The sequence below is a fragment of the Eubalaena glacialis genome, chromosome 17 (genome assembly GCF_028564815.1).
Source record: "Eubalaena glacialis isolate mEubGla1 chromosome 17, mEubGla1.1.hap2.+ XY, whole genome shotgun sequence".
NCBI lineage: Eukaryota > Metazoa > Chordata > Mammalia > Artiodactyla > Balaenidae > Eubalaena > Eubalaena glacialis.
Window position 1 is genome coordinate 82,141,865 of NC_083732.1, and position 27,683 is coordinate 82,169,547.

A 27,683-nucleotide genomic window follows, 5' to 3' on the forward strand; every position below is an offset into this window, starting at 1 on the left:
AGGAAGGCTGTTGAAGAGCTGGAAAGAGGGTTGTATTATTTTATACCCAAGGTGCTTTCTTATGAAAATTTTATGATTTTCTCAGTATTTATTATTTTGCCAGAATTCAAACAAACAAACTTGATTTGCTTTAGAAAAGAAAAGAGAGAGAATCACAAAAACTAAGAGCGGAGCTCCTGGGTAATACAGAGCGCTGATTTGGTGAGCCCATCTCTGACTGCAGGGAGTTATCTATCCCAGTCAACGTGTAGCATTCCCACTGATGACCTCTGTTGTCTAAGGATGGTCATTTGCCTTCATTGGTACAATAAACTGAATTAAAGTGTATATATTCCAGTATATTCCATGCTTGGGGTGAAGGCTTCTCTCTCTTGCTGGCCATGAAAAAGAAAGCACAAAGCTTCAGGACTGTTGGCTGCCATCTTGGAACTATGAGGGGAACCAGCCTTAGAATGAACCCAGGTGCTGAGGACAGTAGCACACAGGAATGGAAACAGCTTGCATCTGTGATGCCATCTTTGAGCTGATAACCATACTGCATCTGGATCCCCATTCAATCTCTGGGTTTACAGTTACAGGAGGTAATGGATTTCCTTATTTTTATGCCAGGCTATCAATGAATAGAAACTGATCAGTAATGAGAGTGGGGCAGCACCAAAGGGTAGAGTACACCAGGGGGGCTGAGGGTCACAGCCCCAAAGTCTAGTCACCTGGGTTCCTACCCTGCTTCGACATTGTGCTAGCTGTGTGGCCATTGGAAAATCACTCAGCCTCTCTCTGCTTCAGTTCCTGCATCTGAGAAACAATGATAATAATAGATCTTATCTCATAGAGTTCCTGAGAGGATACATTTGCACAATTCACACAATACAGTGCGTGGCGCATAGTAAGTTTTAATATAATCTGATGCATTATCATGATTACCTCCAGATGCGAAGATCATCTGAGGATCTACAGAGTGATGCTGAACTGGAGCCCCAATTCTCTCCCTTTCTGTCCTTGACTCTGTATCTCCTCATTATGTCGGATTTTGTTCTCATTCCCTTTCTGGATCATCTTTCCTTCCCTTGTTCCTTTCACTAGCCATAATTGGCGTTGATTTATAGCATTATTTGCTGTATTTTAAAATATGTAATTTTACATTTCTTCTTTTTAATTTACGAAGTCAAAGATGGAACATTTTCTATTTCCTTCAATAAAAAAAGAACGTTTAGATTTGCTTTTTTTATATCCCTATTACATTCATCTTCTTGGCTTTGGTCCAGTGTTTCACTCTGTCAAAATCATTTTAAAGCTTGACATTGCCAGTTATTGCCTTCACCATCTTTCCTGGCTTTATATCATTCTGCCTTTAAGCTTTCACCAAGTCCTTGACAAAACCTGCAATTTAGGACTACTCTATCAGTTATCAGGTTAGGCATATGTGGTGGAAAACTCTAAATCAGTGCCTCTCAAGCTTTATTGTGTATATGAATCACCTGGAGAGCTTGTTGAAACACAGATTCCTGGGCCTCAGAGCAGCTCTGTAGTGGGGACTGAGAATTTGCAGAGAAATAGTGCTGAATAGGGCTGCCCTAAATAGTGGCTTAATCAAGTTAGTGGTTTATTTTCTCTTATGTTAAAGAAATTCATAGGCAGGTGGTCCAGGGCTGGTACTATGGTGTCAGAACCTAGGCTTCTTCTGTCTCCTTTCTGCTGTACATGCATGCGGTTTCCTATTCCAAAATGGTTGCTTGAGCTCCAGCCATTGTGTCCACATTCAAGTCAGTAAGAATGAGGAAGGGGGTGAGGATGTCCCCTCTTTTTAAGGACATATTCCAGAAGTTGTCCATGGCACTTCCACTTATATCTTCTCGAGAAGCACTTGGTCATATAGTTAAATCACACTAGTGAAACCAGTTGGGGGCGTGGGTAACTTTGGGCTCCTGGGCACGGAAGCTTTTTTTTTTTTGTCCCCCGTATCTTGAAGGCAAGACTCCCGCCTCCATGACCTTCCCTGAGTTCCAAAGGGCTATTCAAACAGTTGCTAATCAAGGGAGGAGCAGCCAGGAGACCACCTGAGGCAAGATTAAAGGGACCAGAGAAGCTCATCAAGATTAGGAGACCAACAACCTGAGACCCTGCACACACCCTAATCTTGTCAGCAACCCCACCCTTGAAGTATTGTTATAAAACTCATCAAATCCTCCTGGGTTGGGACACAGTTTTTTGAGACAGGAACCTGCTGTGTCCCCCTTTGCCTGGCAAAGCAATAAAGCCGTCCTTTTCTACTTCACCCAAAACTCTTCTCTCTTGAGATTTGATCCGGCACCCATGCATAGAGGCTGAGCTTTCAGCATCACTAGTTGCAAAAAAATCTAGGAAATACAGCTTTTATGTTGGGTGCCATGTACCCAGATAAAAATCAGGGTTTTATGACAACATTAGAGGAGAATGCATTTCTGACATTGCTGATTTTTCAATGTAGTCACATTCAATCTCTTTCCAACTCTCCAGCTAGAGGTTTGTGATCCAAACCCCACTATGTGCTAGGCAGTTAACTTTAAATTCTGAATTTCTAGGTCTGATCATCCTCTTGTTTGTCTGTTCAGGCTACTGTAACAAAACACCATAGACTGGGTGGCTTAAACAACAACATTTGGTTGCAGGTGAGAATCTCATCCTGGCTTGCAGACAGTGAGAGAAAGAGAAAGAGGAGATAGATTGTGCTTTGGTATTTGGTATCTCTTCTTATAAGGACACTAATCCTATCACATCAGGGCCCTACCCTTATGACCTCATTTAACCTTGATTACCTCCTTGTAGGCCCCATCTCCATATATAGGCACGGTGTTGGTGAGCGGTGGTTTAGGGCTTCAGTATATGAATTTTGAGGGTGAAAATTCAGTCCATAGCATCTCCTTATAGGTATTATTACTTTAATTTTAGAGTTCAGGAAATTGAGTCTCAGAGAGTTTTTGGTTTTTTTTAAAAGATTTTTTTTTGATGTGGACCATTTTAAAATTCTTTATGGAATTTGTTACAATGTTGCTTCTGTTTTTTATGTTTTGGTTTTTTGGCCACGAGGCATGTGGGATCGTAGCTCCCCGACCAGACCAGGGATCGAACCCGCACCCCCTGCTTTGGAAGGTGAAGTCTTAACCACTGGACTGCCAGGGAAGTCCCTCCTTTGAATCTTGGTTTGTGCATTTAGTTACTTTGGGACCTCAGGAAAATCATGAAAACTCTCTGAGGGTCTTCCCTGGCGGTCCAGTGGTTAAAATTTCACCTTGCAATGCAGAGGGTGTGGGTTCGATCCCTGGTTGGGGAGCTAAGATCCTACATGCCTCTTGCCCAAAAAACCAAAACACAAAAAGCAGAAGCAACATTGTAACAAATTCAACAAAGACTTTAAAAATGGTCCACATCAAAAATATCTTAAAAAAAAAAAAGATTCAAATGAATTCTGTCAAAGTTCAGGATCCTTCTAATGCATCATTCTGCATCACAGGAATGATACATTTGTTTGCAGGATGAGCCTTGAATCAGCCATATTGTTGCATAATATGCAACCACAAAAAAATCTCAGGGATAGGCATCCATTTCACTCCTGTGTCTGTGCATCATCTGGGGACCGGCTGATCTAGGCTGGGAACGACTGGGTGCCTCTAAGCTGGGGCAAGGTCTGCCCCCACAAGTCTCTCATCTTCCTTGGACCCATGAGCTTGTGAGGGTCTCATGACCCACCCCTCAAGCACATTCCAACCCCTGCTTGCAGTAGGTCTGCTTCTATTCGAAGGCCAAAGAAAGTCATGTGCGGAAGACCAAGGTAAGCAGTAGCTTGTCCCAGGAGGGAGTAAATATTTTGGAATGTAGTCTAATCTTCCCCAAGCCTGTAGGCATATGCATTGAAGTGGAAAGAGAGCCAGACTGAGAATCAGGAGTCCTGAGCTCTGGGTCCAGATCTGCCGTTAATGGCTTGTGTGACCTTGGACACATTACTAATCCTTTCCGGACCTCGGACCTCGAAGGCCTATTCAGACTTTGGCCTTAAGAAGCTATGGCTTGAAAAAACAAATCACTGCCTCTCGAACTCCTAATCTCCTCTCAGTGTAGTTTAGTCTCTTTACTTATTCTGAGCTAAAATACACACAGCTCTAGGCCCCTTCTCAACTGCTGGGCGAATGGTCATGGCTCTGTTAATGATCAAACTGGAGCACCATGCAGCAGTCCCGCTGGTCACATGAAAGCTCAGGAAGAAATGAAGCCACTGGGAAAAGCCACTGATGCCATGACCTTCTGCTCCCAGGGCCCGAGTGCAGGCTGAGCCTCTGCTCAGACAGGTGAGCTTTAATTTTGGTGATTTATGATAATGCCTCTGAGCGCGTGGGTAAACATGCCATGGTTTATTTTGCAGAATTAATGAAGTCTGAGTAATCTTTCAGTCCCCAGCAGATTCTGTTCTGAGAAATGAAGCGAGACTGTCAGGCTTTTGTGTGAATTATGGAGGGAGGATTCACGACACAGGAATCATCTGGTATCCTCACAACATGATCTTTTAAATCCCGAGCATCTCTGGGTGGAGGCTTTGCCATCGTTAGACGGGATGACTGCTGACTAGGGAGAGAGCCTTCTAAGAACACCATGTGATACAGTAATAGCTGCTACAGTTAACTGAGCTGTTACCACGTGTCAGGCGCTCTGCTTGATCCTTCACACACATGGTCTCAATTATTGGAAAGAGCACCCACTTTTTGTGTGTGTGTGTGTGTGAACGCACCGCGCATGTGAGATCTTAGTTCCCTGACCAGGGATCGAACCCGCGCCCCCTGCACGGGAAGCGCAGAGTCTTAACTACTGGACCACCACGGAAGTCCCAAGAGCGCCCACTTTGACTTGGATACATATTAGCTCAAATTCTGGCCTCACAATTTACAAGCTGGGTGACCTTGAATGTGTAGCATGGGCACGGTTTTTGCCCCTCACCCTATCTTTCACCCACAACTTCTCTGCCTACCCAAGTTCTATAGCATGGATCATTCCGGCACGTTGACATCTCACACTTTGGTAGGAGAGATAAATATGTAAACAGCAAACTATATTGAAAATAAAACTCATGAACCCTTGGGTGGCTCCATGCTGCAGGCTGGAAAACTCAATTTATCTACAACACTGAGGCTAAATCTTGAAAAGAATTGGAGGTTATAAAGACTTGTCTCAAAACTTGTGGTTGCTATTACTGGGATACACAAATGAGGTGAAGGAGGTTATAATGTAATGGAAAGGACATTGGGATAACGATCAGGAGAGCTGAATTTGAGTCCTGATTCTGTTGATCAAAATGTGTGATTTGGGGCAGGGTCACTTTTTGAGTCTTGGTTTCCTCACCCGTAAAGTGGGGAATGTTAACGCCTGTCCTGCATTCTGCACAGACTTCTTGCAGAGACCCTAGTAGATAAAAGCTGTCAAAGAGGACTTCCCTGGTGGCGCAGTGGTTAAGAATCCTCCTGCCAATGCAGGGGACATGGGTTCGATCCCTGGGCTGGGAAGATCCCACATGCCATGGAGCAACTAAGCTTGTGCGCCACAGCTACTGAGCCTGCACTCTAGAGCCCACGAGCCACAACTACTGAGCCTGCGTGTTGCAACTACTGAAGCCCAAGCACCTAGAGCCCATGCTCTGCAACAAGAGAAGCCACCTCGGTGACAAGCCCACACACTGCGACGAAGAGTAGCCACCGCTCGCCATAACTAGAGAAAGCCCTCATGCAGCAATGAAGACCCAATGCAGCCAAAAAAAAAAAAAAAAAAAGGTGTCAATGATTAGCAACTCCATTTTACAATTTTACAGATGGAGAAACTGGGGACAAAAATATAATGGGTGGGACAGAAGAAAGACAGGTCTCCTAGTATTTCTCCAACCTCATCTTGTACCACTGTTCTCCCCACTTACTCTGTTCTAATGATGTTGGCATTTGGTCCTTTCCTTGAATAAACCAAGCTCATTCCCACCTCACGGCCTTTGCCCTTGCTGTTTCCTCTCCCTAGAGTGTTCTTCTCCTAGATCTTCATGTTCTTCAAGAAAGGTTTGGCCCCCTGTCCTTCAGGTCTCAGCTCAGACATCACTTGCTTAGAGAGGCATTCCATAGACACCCATCAAAGGTGTTCTCTCTCCCAGGCTCCCTTTAGCACATCATCCTACTGTATTTTCACATAGCATTTATCATTTCCTGAGATTATCTTATTTACTTGTTGGCTTGTTAATTGTCTCCCACCACTCTTTCTGCTTGAGAAGAGAGACCCTTCTCATTTTCTGCTGCATCTCCAGTGCCAAGAACAGGATTTGGCATGTAGTAGACACAATCTTTTTTTTTTAATGAATGAATTAGCATGTATAGATTTAGCTTATTCTTTTTAATGGCTTTACTACATCCCATATGGATGTACCATAACTCACTTAACCAGGCCTTTAGAGATGGATACTCCATTTGTTTTCACTCCTTCTTTTCCACTCTTGTTCATTTTTATTATTATTATTATTATTTTTGCTATAAAAAACAAATGAGTATAATCTGTGCGTACTTTGTAGGTTTAGCTTTAGGTTTAGGAATGCAAAGGGCATGTGCATTCACTAACTGTGAGGTATACTGACAAATTTCCCTATATAATGTTTCCATCAGCTCATGTCCCCATCAACTGTGTATGATGACTCCAGAGCGGAGTTCCCTCCAAGTCCCTGCCAGTAACACATTCTTTTTTTTTTTTTTAATATTTTATTTATTTATTTATTTATTTATTTATTTATTTATTTTTGGCTGGGTTGGGTCTTCGTTTCTGTGCGAGGGCTTTCTCTAGTTGCGGCAAGCGGGGACCACTCTTCATCACGGTGCGCGGGCCTCTCACTATCGCGGCCTCTCTTGTTGCGGAGCACATGCTCCAGATGCGCAGGCTCAGTAGTTGTGGCTCACAGGCCTAGTTGCTCCGTGACATGTGGGATCTTCCCGGACCAGGGCTTGAACCCGTGTCCCCTGCTTTGGCAGGCAGATTCTCAACCACTGCGCCACCAGGGAAGCCCAACACATTCTTTATTTATCTATTTTTATTTATTTTTGGCTGCACTCCATGGCTTGTGGGATCTTAGTTCCCCAACCAAAGATTGAACCTGGGCCATGGCAGTGAAAGTGCTGAGTCCTAACCCCTGGACCACCAGGGAATTCCACAATAACACATTCTTACTGAGAAGATGTTATTGCCCTCCCCCGTGCCCTCCGAAGTGCTCTATCTTCTTTACTCGTTACCTGAGGAGAGGCTCTGCACTGCAGCTCTGCTGTGTTTCTGTGTCATTTGAATGCTTTAGGCATGTTTTCTGCCTCTTTATTTGCATTCTACAGGCTGCTATGGCAAAAGAAGGGGTATTTTAAATGCATTAGTGTCTGTAGAGATTATTTATTGTTCAGCAATATTCACTCCCTTCCCTCTACCCCCATGAGAGGAAAGTACTGTCTCTACTCCCTAACTTTGACCTTGCCACGTGATTAGCTTTGGCAAATAGGATGTTAACAGATGTGCTGTGAACAGAAGCTTGAACTATGCTTACATGGTTGGGCTTACTAGTGCTCCTGCCTTTTACCATGAGAATAACGTGCCTTAGGAAGTGCCTACACCAAGGAGGATGAGGAACACGGGGAGCACACCTGGACTCAACTTGCACTTGGAGCTAAACCTGAAGAAGCTCTGCCTAGATCAGCAGAACTCCAAATGCCCTGTAGATGTGTAAGCGTACTGTCATATGATGCAGAGATTTTTGTTCTTATGTGTTGCACAGCAAAAACTGACTGGTACAAAGCTCAGGTTGAACATGGCGCTCCCAATTTGCTGCACCTTGGCACTTGCTATGTCAAATATTAAACATCTCCTAGGACAGTGGTAGCAGAAGAATATTTAAACTACTCATATTCACTTTGTGTGGGTTTCATTGGTCCTTGAAGAAAACAAAAGGCAAAGTGAGTCCTAGGTGAGGTGAGAAAGCAATACCACTGCTGGAACAGTATGAGCAAAGTTGTAGAGGAAGGAATGTGAAAGATCTGCTCTAGGACTAGTGAGCAGCCTAGATTTTAGATCACTTGTTGAAGAGTATTGGGAGGAGGCAGTACTCGGAGTATTTGGGTTAGAAACTAAGAAACTGAGGAAGTTAGAATTAGCTTTTACTCTTTAGCTACTGGCTTGAGCAGAGAAATGTAAGCTACAGAGCACCCTGGATGCTAATTGTACATCAATTATAGACAGTAAGTCACTGACATTCAGAGGTCAACTATATAATGCAGATGGGTAAGGGCCTAAGAATAGGCTGCCTGTACCAAGTAGAAAAGGCTGGCAGGCAACTTCATTTATAATTTCATTGTTTCCATTTAGAATATCATTATTAATTAAGCTGTGTCTAACATAGTGCCAGCCCATGTTTTTGCTCCTAAAATATGGTGTGAATGTGGGTTTGCGTTTACAGAAAACAGACATCAATTTTCATACTCAGAAGTCCTCTTGAACGTGGCCTCATACTTATCTGATTTTTAGCAGAGTACAATTTAAAACAATTATTCTGTGAGTAGTTTTTGGTATTTAATCAAGTCAATTATGCTAACATTCGCTCACTAATTTTAAATATTTAGCGTCATGAGAAGTCCTATAGATGGGTGTTTGAATTCCACATCCATCACTTACTGGTTGTGTGATGTTGAGCAAGTTACTTGATGAGACTCAGTTCTTTTCATCTGAAAAACAGGGTGAATAAAATCCATCACATAGTGTTACTGTAATTCTTAAATGAGTTCATACATATAGAGCACATAGCACTGTCCCTGGTCCAAGACAGGGCTCAATAAATGCCATCTTCCATCATTCAGTTAAATATTTATTGAGAAGAAGAGGCAACTGTGAGGCAGGTGCTGTGCTGGGCATAGCAGAGGAAACGGGCTCCTTACCCTCGAAAATCTCAAGACCAGGAAGAAGCAAGTCAAGATTGGCTAAACGAAGTGAGAAGTGAAATGAGGGCTATGTCCTCAGTGCGGTGGACCCCCGCCTTTCTGTCTGCGTATCTCAGTAGCAGTCATGCTCCAATCACAAAGCCACCTCTTTGGCTGCCATGTTCTTACAACCTCTGCTAGAGTGACTGATCCAAGGGGGGGCACCTGACCCTAACTGGGTCCATCAGTCCTTCTCTGGGATTCCATACTTATTCTGGATGGCAAGTGGACTTACTCCAGGCTGTAGACCACATTTTTTTAAATTTGATTTTTTTTGGTTGATAGGAGTCTCCCATACCCACCTTGAAAGCAGAGAGGACCCTTTCCCTTGCTGTCTCATCTCTGTTTCTCCTTGAGGGGGTGATGTGAGTTTGTTGGTCAGAGTCTGAAACACGGATTAGGCTGGGCTCATCGCTGGGGGGTTCACGGTGTGTTGAAGGTGGTAAACTGGTTTTCACGTCTCTCTTTCTGACTTCCTTTTTTCCCTCAGGGGCTGGTTAGATAAACTGAGCCCTGCCTAAGGACATTCTTCTCTCTCTTGTCCTCTTGTTTCCTCCATGGTCAACATTGTGTAGTGGAACTTGCTGCAATGATAGGCATGTTGTACATCTACACTGTCCAATATGGCAGCCATTTGTGCGTGGCTATTTTTTATTTATTTATTTAATGTTATTTTATTTTTGGCTGCGTTGGGTCTTCATTGCTGCACGCAGGCTTTCTCTAATTGCGGTGAACGGGGGCTACTCTTTGTTACGGTGCATGGGGCTTCTCATTGCAGTGGCTTCTTTCCTCGTGGAGCATGGGCTCTAGGCACGCGGGCTTCAGTAGTTGTGGCACGCGGGCTCAGTAGTTGTGGCACACGGGCTCTAGAGCGCAGGCTCAGTAGTTGTGGTGCACGGGCTTAGTCGTTCCGCGGCATGTGGGATCTTCCCGGACCAGGGCTCGAACCCGTGTCCCCTGCATTGGCAGGCGGATTCTTAACCACTGCACCACCAGGGAAGTCCTTGTGTGTGGCTGTTGAGCACTTGAAATGTGGCTAGTGTGACTGAAGAGTTGAATTTTTATCTAATTTTAATTAATTTAATTTTAAATATAAATATCCCCATGTAGCTAATAGCTACTGTATCAGACAACACAGCTGCACCAAATAGAAAAGACTGGCAGGCAGCTTCATTCATAAACTTTATTACTTCCATTTAGGAAACCAGTATTAATTAAGCCACGTTGAACATAGTGCCTGTCCCACATTTTTGCTCCTTAAATGTGGAAGAGGCAGTGGGAGAAGTCAAAATTTGGATGTGGATTTTTGGGGAGGAAGAAGCTACACTTAGTCTGTGGTCTAACATGTGTGTTTTAATTCCTCTTTAACAGGGAATGCTGAGTTCAGGTGCTGGGTGCTGGGCCAGCTAATAACAGAAGGTATTTTATTTCCTATGTGGCCACTCTTTCTTGTAGATCTATTGGGACCTCTACAGTGGGGAGGGGTGATTGGCAGGGCAGGATTCAGACATTCAGGGGCCCCAGAAATACTACATTTGTAACTCCATTCCAATTCCCAGCACATATTATAGCTTAGGTGGTGTCACTTCATCTCACGTGCAGCTTTATTAAATGCAATGGGATGAAGCATGTGCGACGGAAGTGCTGGCCCAGCTTGGGTTGCACAATGTCTATATTTGGGTTGAGTGGGTGGGGCGTCTTTTATCCTTGTCTGTGGTGCATCTCCAGGTAAGGGGACTCTAATGTGTCCAATGGTGAGCCTCTGGAAAAGGTTGCAAGTGTGAGGTGTCAATATAATCAGCTACACCTGCCTCCCAATTTCTACATCCCTTGTCTGAAGTTTGTCCACCTGGGCCAATTTTGAAATTAAAAAATTTCTCTGGATTCTGTGTCTTATGCTTTCCCTAGTACTATGTTCTATGGTATCAATTCTTTTTAAAATTAATTAATTAATTAATTTTAATTTTTGGCTGCATTGGGTCTTCATTTCTGCATGCAGGCTTTCTCTAGTTGCGGCGAGCAGGGGCTACTCTTTGTTGTGGTGTGCGGGCCTCTCATTGCGGTGGCTTCTCTTGTTGTAGAGCACGGGCTCTAGGCGCATGGGCTTCAGTAGTTGCAGCACGAGGGCTCAGTAGTTGTGGCTCACGGACTCTAGAGGACAAGCTCAGTTGTTGTGGCTCACGGACTCTAGAGGACAAGCTCAGTAGCTGTGGCACATGGGCTTAGTTGCTCTGTGGCATGTGGGATCTTCCCGGACCAGGGCTCGAACCCGTGTCCCCTGCATCAGCAGGCAGATTCTTAACCACTGTGCCACCAGGGAAGTCCCTCAATTCTTTTATTTAAAGCGGTTAACACTTTCTAAAATTGCCATTTGACTTCCCCCTCTAAGCTTGACCTCCTTAAGAGCAGGAATCTTGTTCCTCGATTTCCCCCCTTTTATTGCTAGTGGGTAGAAATGTGACTTGCAAAGCAAGGGGCTCCAGGAATGAACCTGGCTTTCCTGGTTCCTGACACTTTGCTTACTCTAGCCAGGGATACTACCTGTTTGGAGCTAACAGAACCCAGGGCCAATCCTGGCTCTGCCGCTAACTAGCTGAGGGTTGGCCAATGACTAGACTTGTCCAAATCTGTTTCCTTACCTGTAGAATGCAGGTCATCAACAGCTGCTGTGAGGACTGAATGCCATTAGGCATGTACAATGCTTAACATGGTACCTGGAATGTGGTAGACACTTAATAAGTGGGGATATAACTATAATTATAATATTTATCACAGTTTGCTTTCATTGGAAATAAATGTGTATTTATTGATCCCTCCTCATTTGACCATTACCACCTTGAGGGCAGTAACTGTGCTTTTTCCTTTTTCTTTTTTAAATTGAGGTATAGTTGATATATTATACTAGTTTCATGTGTACAATATAGTGATTCAAAATTTTTATAGGTTATATTCCATTTAAAGTTAGTATAAAATATTGGCTATATTCCCTGTGCTGTACGATATATCCTTGTATCTTATTTATTTTATACATAGTAGTTTGTGTCTCTTAATCCCCAACCCCTATCTTGCCCCTCCTCCCTTCCCTCTCTCCACTGGTAGCCATTAATTTGTTCATTATATCTGTGAGTCTGTTTCTTTTCTTTTTTTTTTTTGAATTTTTGAATTTTATTTTATTTATTTTTTTATACAGCAGGTTCTTATTAGTTATCCATTTTATACATATTAGTGTATATATGTCAATCCCAATCTCCCAATTCTTCACACCACCACCCTCCCTGTTTCTGTTTTGTTATAGTCACTAGTTTGTTTTATGTTTTAGATTCCACATATGAATGATAACCTACAGTGTTTGTCTTTCTCAGTCTGACTTATCTAGCTTAGCATAATACCCCCAAGGTCCCTTCATATTGTTGCAAATGACAAAATTCCATTCATTTTTATGGTTGAATAATATTCATATATGTATATCACATATTCTTTATCCATTCATTTGTTTGCAGACACCTAGGTTGTTTCCATATTTTGGGTATTGTAACATTGCTGCTATAAACATGGGGTGCATGTACCCTTTTGAATTAGTGTTTTCATTTTCTTCTGATGTATACCTAGGAGTGGAATTGCTAGATGATATGGTAGTTCTATTTTTGTTTTTTTGAGGAAGCTGCATACTGTTTTCCATAGTGGCTGAACCAATTTACATTCTCACCAGCAATGCACTAGGGTTCCCTTCTCTCCACATCCTCACCAACACTTGTTATTTGTGGTCCTTTTGATCATGGTCATTCTGACAAGTGTGAGGTGATATCTCATTGTGGTTTTGGTTTGCACTTCCCTGATGATTAGTAATGTTGAGTATCTTTTCATGTGCCTGTTGGCCATCTGCATGAATTCTTTGGGAAAATGTCTATTCAGGTCTTCTGTCCATTTTTCGATTGTGTTTTTTTCTTTTTGATATTGTTTTTCATCCTTTCCAGCCTTAGACACTCACATAGAGCTTGGGTCATGGAGCTTATTATGCACTGAATGTTTGTGTCCCCTCTCAAATTCATATGCTGAAGCCCTAACACCCAGGATGGCTGTATTTGAACACGGGGACTTTAAGGAAGTAATAAAGGTTAAATGAGGTCATAAGGGTGGGCCCCTGACCTGATAGGATGAGTGTCCTTCTAAGAAAAGTCACCAGGACACTCTCTCCCACCTGCATCCCCCCTCCATCTCCTCTCTCCCTTGTTCCCTGCCCCACCTCACACCATGTGAGAACACTGCAGGAAGGTGACTCTCTGAAAGCCAGGAAGATGGCTCTCACCAGAAACTTGGACTTCCAATCTCCAGAACTGCGAGAAAAGGGATGGCTGTTGTTTATACCACTCAGTCTATGGTACTCTACTATGGAAGATTTAGCTGACTAAGAGAGAGCTGATTAGTACATGCTTATTGAGTTAAAGTCCCTATAATGGGAGAAGAACGGAGCGGAGGTAGGGTGGGACAATTCCCAGAGGGTGATGTAAAATTAAATCTAGTGAAAGTCAGTAGGTGTCTTTAGAAAAGCACAGGGGGTAAACTTATTTGTATATCACATTCTTTAAAGAGAATTTAAAAATTCTTAACATATTTTTTCAGCTTTATTGAAATATAATTGACATAAAGCATTGTGTAAGTTTAAAGCCATTCGATGTGCTGATTTGACACCCTTATGTGTTGCAAAATGATTATTCCCCTTAACGTCAGCTGACACCTCCATCACAGCACATAATTACCGTTTCTTTTTTGTGATGAGAACATTTAAGAATCTATTCTCTGAGCAACTTTCAAGTATATAATACAGTATTATTAACTATAATCACCATGCTGTACATTAGTTCCCCAGAACTTATTCATCTTATAACTAGAAGTTTGTACCCCTTTGACCAACATTCCCCACCCCAGTGCTTGGTAACCACCACTCTACTTTCTGTTTCTATGAGTATGGCTTTTATAGAATCCAAATAAAAGTGATATCATACAGTTTTTGTCTTTCTCTGCCTGACTTAGCATAATGCCCTCTAGTTTCGCCTGTGTTGTTGCAAATGGTAGGACTTCCTTCTTTCTTGAAACTGAATAATATTCCATTTATCTATATCTATAGCTATATATCTATATCTGTATTTCCAGTCATTCATTCATATCCACGAGGGATTGGTTCCAGGAGCCCCCACATATACCAAATCTGAGGATGCTCAAGTCCCGTAGTCAGCCCTCTGTATCCATGGTTCTGCAGCCACAGATTCAACCAACCATGGATCGTGTAGTACTGTACCTATTTATTGAACAAAAATCTGCGTATTAGTGGATTTGCATAGTTCAAACCCATGTTATTCAAAGGTCAACTGTATGTGTGTTTGTGTGTGTGTAAAACTGTATATATAATAGGTATAAATATATATAATATATATAACTATATATAATAAATATATAATTATAACTATATATATATATGTGTTACATATCTCACATCTTCTTGATCCGTTCATCCACCAATGGATGCTTAAGTTGTCTCCATATCTTGGCTATTGTGAATAATGCTACAATGAACATAGGGATGTGGATATCTCTTCAAGGATCTGTTTTCATTTCCTATGGATATACATCCAGAAGTGGGCTTGCTGGATCATATGGTAGTTCTATTTTTAGTTTTTGAGGAACCTCCATACTGTTTTCCATAGTGGCTATACCAGTTTATATTCCCATTAACAGTGAACAAGGGTTCCTTTTTCTCCCCACCCTCACCAACATTTATCTTTTTTCTTTTTGATAATAGCCATTCTAACAGGTGCGAGGTGATATCTCATTGTGGTTTTGATTTGCATTTCCATGATGATTAGTGACATGAGCACCTTTTCATGTACTTGTTGGACATTTTATATCTTCTTTGGAAAAATGTCTATTCAGTTCCTCTGCCCATTTTTTAATCATATTTTTTTGTTTACTATTGAGTTGTATGAGCTCTTTATATGCTTTGGATATTAACCGCTTAGGAGATATAAGGTTTGCAAATATTTGCTCCCATTCTGTAGGTTATCTTTTCATTTTGTTGATTGTTTTTTTTTAATTATTATTTTTTATTTATTTATGTTTGGCTGCATTGGGTCTTTGTTGCTGCACGCGGGCTTTCTCTAGTTGTGGTGAGCAGGGGCTACTCTTCGTTGTGGTGCGTGGGCTTCTCATTGTGGTGACTTCTCTTGTTGCAGAGCACGGGCTCTAGGCACATGGGCTTCAGTACTTGTGGCACACGGGCTCAGTAGTTGTGGTTCGTGGGCTCTAGAGAGTAGGCTCAGTAGTCGTGGCACACGGGCTTAGTTGCTCTGCAGCATGTGGGGTCTTCCCAGACCAGGGCTCGAACCCATGTCCCCTGCACTGGTGGGCGGATTCTTAACCACTGTGCCACCAGGAAAGCCCATGTTGATTGTTTCTTGTGCTGTGAATAAGCTTTTCAGTTTGATGTAGTCCCACTTATTAATTTTTGCTTTTGTTACTTGTGCTTTTAGTATCATATCCAAAAAAGACCAATGTCAAGGAACTTTTTCCTGTTCTTTTTTTTTTTTCCTCCTAGGATTTTACTATTTGAGTTCTTAGTCTTTAAGCCTTTTTGAGTTAATTTTTGCACTTGGTGTGAGATGCAGGTCCAATTTCATTCTGCATGTGGTTATCCAGTTTTTTTTCAGCACTATTTATTGAAGGGCCTGTCCTTTTCCTAATGAGTATCCTTGGCTCTAGTGTCAAATATTAGTTGACCATATATGTGAGGGTTTACTTCTAGGCTCTATATTCTGTTCCATTGGACTATGTGTCTGTCAAATATTAGTTGACCATATATGTGAGGGTTTATTCTAGGCTCTATATTCTGTTCCATTGGGCTATGTCTGTTGATAGGCCAGTACCATACTATTTTGATTACAATAGCTTTGCAGTATAGTTTGAAATCAGGAAGTGTGATGCCTCCAGCTTTGCTCTTCTTTCTCGGAATTGCTTTGGCTAGTCAAGCTCTTTTATAGGTCCATGCAAATTTTAGGATTGTTTTTTCTACTTCTGTGAAAAATGCCATTAGAATTTTCATAGGGGTTCTATTAATCTATATGTGGCTTTGGGTAGCATGGGTATTTTAACAGTATTAACTATTTGATCTATAAATAGGGGATAACATTCCATTTATTTGTATTTTTTTCAATTTCTTTCATCAAAGTCTTGTAGTTTTTAGTGTATAGATCTCAGATATGTTAGTGTTTGCTTAATATGTTTAGGTGCTTTGATGTTGACTGCATATGTATTTATGATTGTTATAGCTTCTTGATGAACTGATTCCTTTATCATTACATAATAAACTTGTCTCTTGTTACTGTTTTTGGCTTAAAGTCTGTTTTGTCTGCTATAAGCATAGCTATCCCTGCTCTTTTTTGACTTCAACTTGCATAAAATATTATTTTCCATCCCTTCACTTTGAACCTATGTGTGTCCTTAAAGCTGAAGTAAGTCTCTTGTAGGCAGAATATCACTAGGTCTTGTTTTTTTTTTTTTTTTTTAATGCATCCATCCACTCTGTGTCTTTTTTGACTGGAAAAGTCAATCTATTTACATTTAGAGTAATTATTGATAGGTAAGGGCTTACTAACGCTATCTTATTAATTGTTTTCTGGCTATTTTGTAGTTTCCTTGTTCATTTCTTCCTTTCTTGCTGCCTTCCTTTGTGAACTGATGATTTTCTGTGGTGGTAGGCTTTCATTCTCTTCTCTTTATATTTTGTGAATCTACACGAAAATCTTCTGGTTTTTGCTTTGTGGTTACCTTGAGGCTTACATAAAACATCTTATAGATATAACAGTGCATATTATGCTGATAGCAATTTAACTTCGATCACAGAAAAACTCTACCCTTAAAGGAAATTTTTGTAAATATACTCAAATGCCTTACATTGCCTAAATGAAACTGTTTCAAACAGATGCAAACACTTGATTGTATCTTCTAAAGGAACTGTTTACTTAATTTGAGAGACCAAGAAAGAGTTAGATGGCTGAGAGCTTGAAGGCAGAGCTGCCAAGAATTCCATTCTGCTGCAGATGAAAAGTAGCCCTCCACCCCCTTTTCTTGATGGATGGTTTTTACTTTCTTTTGCATGAGAGATGAAGTGTTTTTGAGGGCAAGACCTATGTCTTTTTCAATTTTGCAGCTTAACACCCAGCATAGTGCATGAGTAGAGTAAGATGTTTAATTTTATGTTAGTAAGGTATTTATTTAAGTTTATTAATGAATATTGGACAAATTGGGTTGTGTATGCTTCATTGTTTTCATTTTGTAAGGCAGGAGTTCTCATCCTTAGTGCACATTAGAATCTTCCAGGGAGATTTTTAAAATACCTGCTCAAATCTGCATCCCTAGATGATCTGACTCACTTGGTCTAGGGGAAAGCCGGCACATGGTGATGGGTATCAGCTCCCTAATTAGTCTGAGTGGTCAGAGGTGGGCTCCACTGGTAAGGAGGAAGATGTAGGGTTATGATGAGTCAGCAGAACTGAATTCTGGTCTATGTTCTGTCACCAGCTTGTTGTGTGATGTGACGCAAGTTACTCGTGACTTGGGTCTCTGCTTTCTCAACTGTAAAATGTGAATGGTCAGTTTTAATCTTTTTAGTTCAGGAACTCATTATGAATACTGATCCCCTGTCTAGGAAAATATACCTCTGCATATTTACAGAAAGTTTGCATACTATTTCAAGGAATTCATGAAATCTCATGTATTGGTCAGGGTTCTTTTGGTTTCAAGGACCCACCTGAAACTGGTATATACCAAAAGGCAATGTCGTGGTCTATGGTTCTCAAAAGTTTTGGAGGAGCTTCAGCTTTAGGCTTGGCTGGATCCAGGAGCCCAAGGGATGCCATTAGGAACCTATCTCTTTCTATCTTTAGACACTGCTGTTTGAGTTGTTGACTTTCTTTTCAGGAAGGGTCTCCCCAGGTGATGGCAAATATGTCCATCAGCAACTCAGGCTGACATTCCAGCAGTTGAGCAACCCCAATATAAAGGGCACAACTTTTTCTCATGGTTCTGTCAAAAGTCCAGCCCAGGTCTGATGTTTTCCCTGTGGATAGAGGGATGGATGCTGTACTGGCCACATGCCTGTCACTGTAACACGGCGAGGGCAGGCTCCACTCGAACCACATGGAGAGTGGAATGGGGTGGTTTTCTCCCTCAAAGTTAGGATATTGTTTCCATGAGATGGAACAATGCATACTGGAAAGGCAAAGACTGCAGACGTCCATCTCACATTTGAAGGCTGTGTATCTATGGAACACCTAGAGGTGCATTGCTCCAGGTTGAAAACTTCTGGACTCATGAGCTCTGAGGTCCCTCTCAGCACTAATCGTCTACAATTATAGGTAACACGGTGCTCTCATGAGCCCTATATTTGAAAATAAAAAAATATATATATATGTAAGAAGAGCTGTTGATTTTTTCCCATCTATGTTTAATTTTATATTCCCCTTATTTTCTGGAGCGCTAGATCTTTTAGCCCTGTGTTTTTGGATGGCAATAATGAAGATTAAGGATGCTTGGGAACTCCCAAAAAAAACCCATGGAGGAAATATAAGGACTTGGGATTTGAATCCTGGACTCCCAATTCCAAGCACAGCACTGTTTCCATGAAAATACTGCCTGATGTCTTGTCTTACATGTTTTCTCTGTCTTGAGAGATTTGCCCCATGGAATACTGGTTAACATGAATGAATTGTTCCTTCTCAATCATTTAGGTGGAATTGTTTTCCTAGTGATAGTGGCCTGGTACCCCATCATTTAGAAACAGGGTAGTTTTTGTTTGTTTAAAGCTGACCCTTTTATTTAAGAAAATAATACATCCAGTGATTTTTACCTGCCTCTTGGGGCTATACTTATCTAGTTTATATTACCTCCTGTTATTCAGGAAGTGAGCCTCAGCTAGGGGCACATGTCTGCAATCAGTGAGTGTGACAATTAGGACCGTGTCCAGAAAACCCTGGGTAATTAGTGGGAGAGGAGGTTGTTAGGTTTGGCACGCTGGAACATCTTGGGGTTCCTGAATGGCTAAGACCAGGTTAAACGAACTACTTTTTTAAAAAATAGTGTAATTTCAAAGGCAGTGATACAGCCCAGAGAAAAAGGACAGGATTTTTGTCTGAATTATGAGGTCATTTAGCTATTTAATCTAGTACCTCTAATGACGATCTAATGGAACAAATAAAAAGATCCACTGCTTAAGTTGCCAAAGATTTATTGCTTAGCTTCTACAGATATTTAGAGGATGAGTCTAAAGGATGAACAAAACATGGCTTCTTCATGTGTAAACAAATTTTGCTGAAGGAAAGGAATAAAGTGAATGATCTGGAAAAAATACATTCACTTACTTTATTCGATTATAATCCATGGTAGAGTACTTGATAGATAACCATGAGGATTTCTCTAAATAGGGTCTCTCGGTCCATGTCACAATTCCGATATTTTTGTCTTTGAATTCTTCAAAGTACTGGATGTTTATTATTCATGCTACTTCTCTAACAACTTGTGCACATACTGTCCCCTCGGCGACCTGGGTTCGAGTCCCAGCTCTGGCACTTACTTAGTAGGCTGAGTCAATTAACCACTGTTCACATCTTGTGACATTTCCTTCTAATCTTTGTCTTATGCATTTTTAATTATTGACATATTATTGCACAATTTTGCATCCTGCCTTTCTCACCTAAATTAAGCTCTTCATTTCCCCATGTTATTGAAAGCTCCTCTTTATGTTTTGTTTTAAATGACTGCTTATTATACATCTGCATGGACACACCATGATCTTCATGTCCCTTCCTCTGCTATCAGAGGAGTTTCACACAGCGGGTGGCACGATTAGATTTACACTGGTAGCTGTCTGGAGGGTGACTAGGAAGGGTGCAGATTGGGAGGGACCAGGGTGACTGAGAACTACTTTTATTAAATGATTATTATAGGTAGAGTCAGAGCAGTTCTGCTGAAGAGGACCCTAAAGGTCTTTTAGTCCAACTCCCTCATTTTATGGTTGAAGAATCAATGGGAGACTCGGGTAAAATGACTTCACCAGGGTCTCCCAGCCTCACTTGGGGCTCCCTAACAGTCCAGTGCTCTTTCTATTCTGGTCCAATCACAGCCAAGTAGTGGCTGAACGTCAGCTGAAACCCACTCCCAGGGGAATGTTTCATTAGCAAATAGAGGTCTAGTCTTGAAATACATTTGGCAGTTCTTTTTTTTTTTTTTTTACAGATTGTCAGTGTGATTAGTAATTACTGGCTGCTGGCTGAAAATAATTTCCTGCCTACCCAAACAAAGCAAATTAAGGAGAACAAATGATGTAACCCTGTTCAAAAAAAAAAAAAAAAAAAAGGCCATTGGAAAGCTATTATTATCTCAGACTTATAAATGGGAAGATGAGAATAGGGAGGCTGGACAACTTGTCCAAAGTGATCAGCCCAAATTAGAAGTCAGAATTCCTGATGGCTACCCAAGGGCAAGACCTCTGCTGACAGTTTAGCTTTGTTGGCTACAGGGAAGGCCAAGTTAAACAGGACATAATTAGGGGCAAAATTCCATGCTTTCTCCTGCTCTGTGACCTCCTGACCAAGAAGCTTTTGCCAAATTTCCTCACTGCTATATCAACCTTCTGACCCCCATGCAGTCAGCAAGATGAGGCAGAAACATCGGGAGTGGATAAAACTCTTCCACTGCTTCCTAACCATGCCCCACTGGGCAAGTGGCTTCATCTCTCGGACCTCAGATGTCCCATCTGGAAAGGGGTATGAGAGGTAATTGTCCGCCCAGTACAGTGATCCAAAATGTAAAGTGAGAGAGTACATTTCCAAAGCACATTTGCCAGGGCTTCTTTGCTGGCAGGCGAGAGAATGCCTGTTCAAGAGATTTTAGGCATACAGAGTGAAGTAAGTCAGAAAGAGAAAAACAAATACCATATGCTAACGCTTATATATGGAATCTAAAAAAAAATGGTATTGATGAACCTAGTTGCAGGGCAGGAATAAAAAGGTAGACATAGAGAATGGACTTGATGACATGGGGTGGGAGGGGGAAGCTGGGGCGAAGTGAGAGTAGCATCGTCATACATACATTACCGAGTGTAAAATAGCTGGCTGGTGGGAAGCAGCCGCATAGCACAGGGAGATCGGCTCCGTGCTTTGCGATGACCTGGTGGGGGTGGGATAGGGAGGATGGGAGGGAGGCTCAAGATCTTAGGAGGGGATATGGGGACATGTGTATGCATATGGCTGATTCGCTTTGTTGTGCAGCAGAAACTAACACAGTATTGTGAAGTAATTATACTCCAATAAAGATCGATTAAAAAAAAAAGTGTTTAGGCAAAGCAGAAATTTACAGCAAGAACTCAGTGCCAGCAGTGACCACTTTTCCCTGCAAAAGTTAAGGTAATAATAATAGGACTTGCTCCCAATCCCTACTAGAGAGGGAGCCTAGGTCTTGCATGACTTGTCTCATTAAATCCTTGTAAACTATGAGATGCCTCATTTTACCAACGTTGCTTGATACTGGGGCAAACCAAGGCCTGAAGACCAGGATGCCATCAGACAGAACTGCAAGGTTGGATTACCTGACTCCAGACCCCAGGCTCTAGGCCTCCACACTCTTTTGCCTTCAGGATTTGAGGAAGGACAGACAGGCATTTGTAAAGCACTTGCGTCCTGGCATTGTGACAATTTTTTGAGGGAGGTATAATTATCCTCTTATCTCTACAAGAGAAAAATATTTGTCCTATCTTAGGAGTTTGGATTTAAAGGAGCAGGTGCATTATGTACTCTTTTCCTTATGGTTTGGGTCCAAACCCAATCAGCACGCCAGTGTGTCTGTGACTAAAAAGAAAGCAACTTGACCTTGGTTGGCTTATGCTGAAGTCCTGCAAGTTGAGGATGGTGGCTCCTCAGACCTTGAGTGTAGCTGTGTGAATAATTAATATATGGACATTTTCTGAGTGACCTCTGTGGGTGAGGCTCTGTGCTGATCAGTCACATTTGCCTCCTCATTTAAGACTCACAGCCACTCCGTGGGATGGTATTACTTCCATTTAACAGATGAGGAAATCGAGGCTCAGAGAGTTTAAGTGACATGCCCTGGGTTATTGAGCGAGTAAACAGCAGAGAGAGAGTTTGGATCCACAAATGTCAGATTCTGGATTTAGGACACTTTCTATCATTCCTCAGTGGTTTCATTCGGAATCAGCACCAGAAACCTTCTAGGTCTCTGGTTAATGAGAGCAAAACAAACCACAGAGATGCTTTATGTCCCACTACATTACAGAAAATCAGACTGGAAGGGCCATCCAAGACCAGGAAATTTAGTGGTCCTTGAGTTTTGGGGGATGCCAAAATTCTTTGACACTTTTCTCTGAAAAATGCACATAGCACAGATACACAAACTCTTGCTTACAAATCTGGGGAAAAAATTGTCCTTTCCTTCATTTTCTTGTGCCTTCACATCAAGTGTGAATTTAGTATGATGAAAGGAGGTCATAGTCAGTATACTTCCCACTAGACTATGAGTTCCTATGTTAGTCATAATTCTCTAGAGACACAGAACCAAGGAGGGGTGTGTGTGTTTATCATCTATCATTCTATCTATCATTCTATCTATCTATCATTCTATCTATCTATCATTCTATCTGTCTATCTATCTATCTGTCTATCTATCTATCTATCTATCTATCTATCTATCTATCTATCTATCTATCTGGAGTGGAAAGAGTTATCTTAATGAATTGGCTCATGTGATTGTGAGGGCTGACAAGTCCAAATCTGCAGGACAGGCTGGCAGACTGGAGACCCAGGAAAGAGTTGATATTGTAGCTTGAGTCCAAAGGCAGTCTGGAGGCAGAATTTTCTCTTCTTCCAGGGACCTCAGTCTTTTCTCTAAGACTTCAACTGATTGGATGAAGCCTACCCACATTACCAGGGGGCATCTGCTTTATTCAAAGTCTGCTGATATGAACAGTAAGCACACCTAAAAAATACCTTCACAACAACATCTAGATTGATGTTGGCCAAACACCTGGGCACTGTGGCCCGGCCAAGCTGATACATAAAACTGATCATCACAGCTCCTCAGAGCAGAGCCTTGGTCTTATCTGACTCTGTGTCCCCAGGGCTGGGCAGTGTGCCCTGCACAGTGGGTACTGAGGACATGCAGGTGCATGAATGAGTCAAATTCTAAAGCTCCCAGGATGACCTTGGAGGAAGCAAGGAAAGAGAAAGAACGCTATGCTCAGCTCAGAAGAGTGGATGTGAGTCCAAGAAGCAATTGGGAATCATTGAAACTTTATTTTATTTACTTATTTTTTATTGGAGTATCATTGCTTTCCAATGTTGTGTTAGTTTCTGCTGTACAATGAAGTGAATCAACTGTATGTATACCTATATCCTCTCCCCCTTGGACCTCCCTCCTACCCCCCATCCCCCCCATCTAGGTCATCACAGGGCACCGAGCTGAGCTCCCTGTGCTCTACAGCAGGTTCCCACTAGCTATCTGTTTTACACATGGTAGTGTATATATGTCAATCCTAATCTCCCAGTTCGTCCCATCCTCCTCTTACCCCGCCGTGTCCACACATCCATTCTCTACCTCTGCGTCTCTATTCCTGCCCTGGAAGTAGGTTCATCTGTACCATTTTTCTAGATTCATTGAAGAGTTGTGGGTTAGGGAGGTGAACGTGGCAGTGACGTGCAGGGACCTTGGCAAAAGTGACCTTGCAGATGTAGCTCATCAGAGCAACCTTGGCGGGGATCCACGCCTGCTGAGACCTGCAGAGCGAGGGCTGGGCTGGAGCCTGGCCATCAGGAGGTCCGGTCTCCATGCTGTCTCTGCCACCAGCAGGCTGTGGACCCTTGGTCGCCTCACCTCCCTGGACTCAGGTCTTGCTTCTGTGGTTGGGTCATCAACTTGCCATCTGTAGGCAGGATCCAGGCTGCAATGGGGTTTATTGATTCAGGTAAATTTTTAAAAGCAGTTTAAATAAATGGCCAATATTTTAAAATGGGGGGCTTCCCTGGTGGCATAGTGGTTAAGAATCCGCCTGCCAATGCAGGGGACACGGGTTCGAGCCCTGGTCCGAGAAGATCCCACATGCCACGGAGCAGCTAAGCCCGTGCGCCACAACTACTGAGCCTGCGCTCTAGAGCCCGCGAGCCACAACTTCTGAGCCCACATATCACAACTTCTGAGCCCACGTGCCTAGAGCCAGTGCTCCACAACAAGAGAAGCCACCGCAATGAGAAGCCCGCACACCGCCATGAAGAGTAGCCCCCACTCGCCGCAACTAGAGAGGGCCCGTGTGCAGCAACAAAGACCCAACGCAGCCAAAAATAAATAAATAAATTTATTAAAAAAATAAAATAAAATAAAAATGGGTAGATTTCACAGAATATTATGGACCTATGGCTTCTGAAAAATTGTGAAGGGCTAACAACTCCGATCCTGACTTTACTGGGCAGACAGGGCAGTTGCTGCCTCGCCAAAGCTGTTAGGCTCTCCCCGCTGTGATGCAGAGGCTGCAGGCAGCCACTAGTCAGCACTGAGCTGGCATGGCTGTCGTTCATGCTTCTCTATTACCTGCCAGGCCTCTGCAGGCCTTGGAGTTTATGGTCCTTGCTCTAGAGCCTTCCAAGGTCTTCTTACACTAATGCCAAGACATCCGGTGACTTGCCCCACTGCGTGTCGGGCACGGAGCGAGGCAGTTCATGTGCATCTCAGAGGCAACACTCCAAGATTCTAAAGGCATAGGCTGAGCAGGCTCGGAGTACAGCGAGCACAGGGGTCGGGCTGGCAAAGGCTAGGGAGGGAGTAATGAGACAGACCACCTTCTCTGGCCAGTTGGATGGCTCCCAGCTGGGACAGCACTGAAATAATTTTTCTCTCATTTCCTGGGAATTCTTACGTAACATGCTTTTTAAATATACATCTCAACACCTTCAAGAGTTTGGGAAAATCTTATTTCCCCAAATTATTCAAATTTGGGGAATTTGGACTGGAAATGTACACAAATGCTTAGTTACAGCCCTTCACTGCCTTGTATGAGGATGCCCAGGGTGTAGCCTTATTACCTCCCGTAGGTGAATTCTTGAGCCCCTTTCTCACTCAGAGTTGCTCAGTGAGAAGGACATTACCAAACTGCATTTTCTAGGATTCTTTTGGTGACAAGTGACAGAAAGCCAATTTGTAATGGATCAGGTACAGGGGAAAATTTGGTGGAAAGACTTTTGCTTGTATCCAGCGGTAAGAACTTCAGGGACCATAGGATTATGTCCTTGATCTTAAGGAGTGTAGGCCGTTTCCCAAGAGCAAGGGGAGCCCATAAGAAAAATAACTACATTTGATTTCTGCACGGAAGACATGTGGGATTTGGGGCCAGGAAGCCCGGCTTAGTTGTCCACTAGCGTAGGTAATAGGGTAAAGTCTGTTTCTTCATCTTTAAGACAGCTGCCTTCCTTGCAGGATTGTTTTGAGAATTAGTACAATGCCTGGCAATGTTCTGGCACACAGTAAGAGCTTAATACATGGCACTGTGGTCGTTATTATTCTAATAGCCAATCGGTGGTTCTGGAGTTGCTGAGATCCCCATGGTCTGGGGGTCTGGGGAGGGTTCAGAAAGGAGATGGGCTGCAGCTGGGCCTCGGAGGGTGGAGAGGATGTGAGTGGGCTGCCAGCAGGGTGGAGTCACCCCAGGGGAGGGCACAGTGTGTGCAGGGGTGAGGTAGGAGTTAGCACTGGGTGCTCAGGGGAAAGGGCAGACTGGCCTGGCTGGAGAGGAGGGTTCACACAGGGGCAACCAGTTAGAACAACACTCGGCCCTTGTGACAGCTGGTTAGAACTGCCCTGTAATCCTCCCTGAAACGCCTGTCCCTTTGCCAAGTGGAAATTGGCATCCTTTGCTCTGGCCTGGGACTCTTTCTCCCTTGCCTGCGTACATGTAGCCTTGGGCAGTGGACCCAATGAATTGTCCTCATTCTCTGCCAAGTATTCAATTAAGAATTGCATACCTGGCATTGGCATTTCTGTGGAGCTGGCCTTAGGAGTGCGTCCAGAGAGTGCGTCAGCCAGGCTCAAGGAGGGCAACGTTCAGTGACCACAGAGCGGCCAGGCTGGGGTCCCTCTGACTTGGGATGGCTACTTGCCAGGCTTCTCTCCCTCTCTCTGCGCAGACATAAGGGACTGGGGTGTCAGAGCAGGATTTAGACACCTTAGACGCCCAGAACATTTTTCTTGGAGGAGCCCAGGGAAGTCATGCAGTGCCTACCAATATCATGTCCAACTTTCACTGCAGGCAACGCTGCAGCTTTTCCAACAGGTGGTTGCAGCTCTTGTTTGCAAAACTCCCAGGGGGGCAGGCGGTGGGGTGGGGAGGCGGGAGTGGGGCTGTCCCGCAGCTGGCCTTCATTCTGTTGAAAGCCTTAGCAGTTTGCAAGCTTTTCCTCACATTGAATTACGGACCAGCACGTATTCTTTTTCTGGTACTGATTTTTGTTTCATTTTTATTTATCGCCTAGTTACAAGGGTGGATGACATTTTCTTAATAGCTTTTAACAGGGTCTAAACTCTAGGAGGGGAGGTGTGTAAATAAACGACGCAATGAAGGGAGCTGAGGGGGAGGGAGTAGGGGCGGTTCGGGCTGAGAACAGAGCCACACCCATCTCAAGGCTCCAAACTGGACACCTGACCTCAGGGGTCCCTCTGAGGCAAGGCCAAGTGGGAAAAGACCACTCTAGTCCTGGGACAGGAGAGCAGGCTTGCTGGAGATGGCTCTTTCGGATTTTCGCTCTGTAACAACCACCCTTTTGATTTTTACTCTCTGCCAAAGAATGGGTGACTCCCTTTCATCTGTGACAGCACTTCTTTCCCTCCATGGGGTGAATAAGACAGTCCCTGCCCACAAGGACATCACAGTCTAGTGGGGAAGAGAGATCTGGAAAGGAAACTATGCTGACAGGAGTACACCCTGGGATGGGGCGTCTATAAGGCACTAACAGGAAGAGGAGGGCCCTAATCCACCCTGAAGGGTCCTGTCTTTCCCACCTCACCCCACCTCTGGTCCATCTCCTGTACTTTGCAGGTAAGATCAGCGGTCATCTTAATCTTTCCTATTTCTAGCTACTCTCTGTCAGTCGTACTCTACTGAATACTCACTGCACTGGGTCCTGTGCTAGAGGCTTCTCATAGATTATTTCAGTTAACAACCCATTGAGGAAAGGATTTCTCAGATCCCCCCTTCATGACTGAAGAAACGGAGGACACAGCCATGATGCAACCTGCCCAGGTACACAGCTAGAAAGAGGCAGAGCCAGAACCTGAATCCCAGCCACCTGACCGCACAGCCTACACTCCCCGCGCCCCTGATGTCAAAAGCTCTGCCTCTCTACTCCGGTGCTGAATCAAATCTCAGAGATGGAGTTTTGGGCGAGGTAGAAAAGGATATCTTGACTGCTTTGCCGGGCAAAGGGGGCCTCAAAAAACTACGTGTCCCAGCCCCCGGAGGATTTGATGAGGGGTTTTATAACAATGGTTCAAGGGCGGGGTCTCTGAAAAGATTAGGGGGTGTGCAGGGCCTGCTCGCCTTTAATCCTGTCTCAGGTGGTCGTGTCCTAATCTTGATGAGCT

The 27,683-nt window shown here is 43.2% G+C and overlaps 1 long non-coding RNA gene across 3 annotated transcripts in view; it reads left to right on the forward strand.

Annotated features, from left to right (window-relative positions):
• LOC133076997 (uncharacterized) overlaps positions 1–27,683 on the forward strand; it is a 174,272-nt gene that overhangs the window by 9,777 nt on the left and 136,812 nt on the right. The window contains exon 2 of one of the 3 annotated variants that reach the window (XR_009697660.1): positions 10,371–10,418. The exons of the other annotated variants lie outside the window; for them this stretch is intronic. This is a non-coding gene — a long non-coding RNA (uncharacterized LOC133076997). The remainder of the gene's footprint in view (positions 1–10,370; positions 10,419–27,683) is intronic. 3 annotated transcript variants of the gene reach the window in all.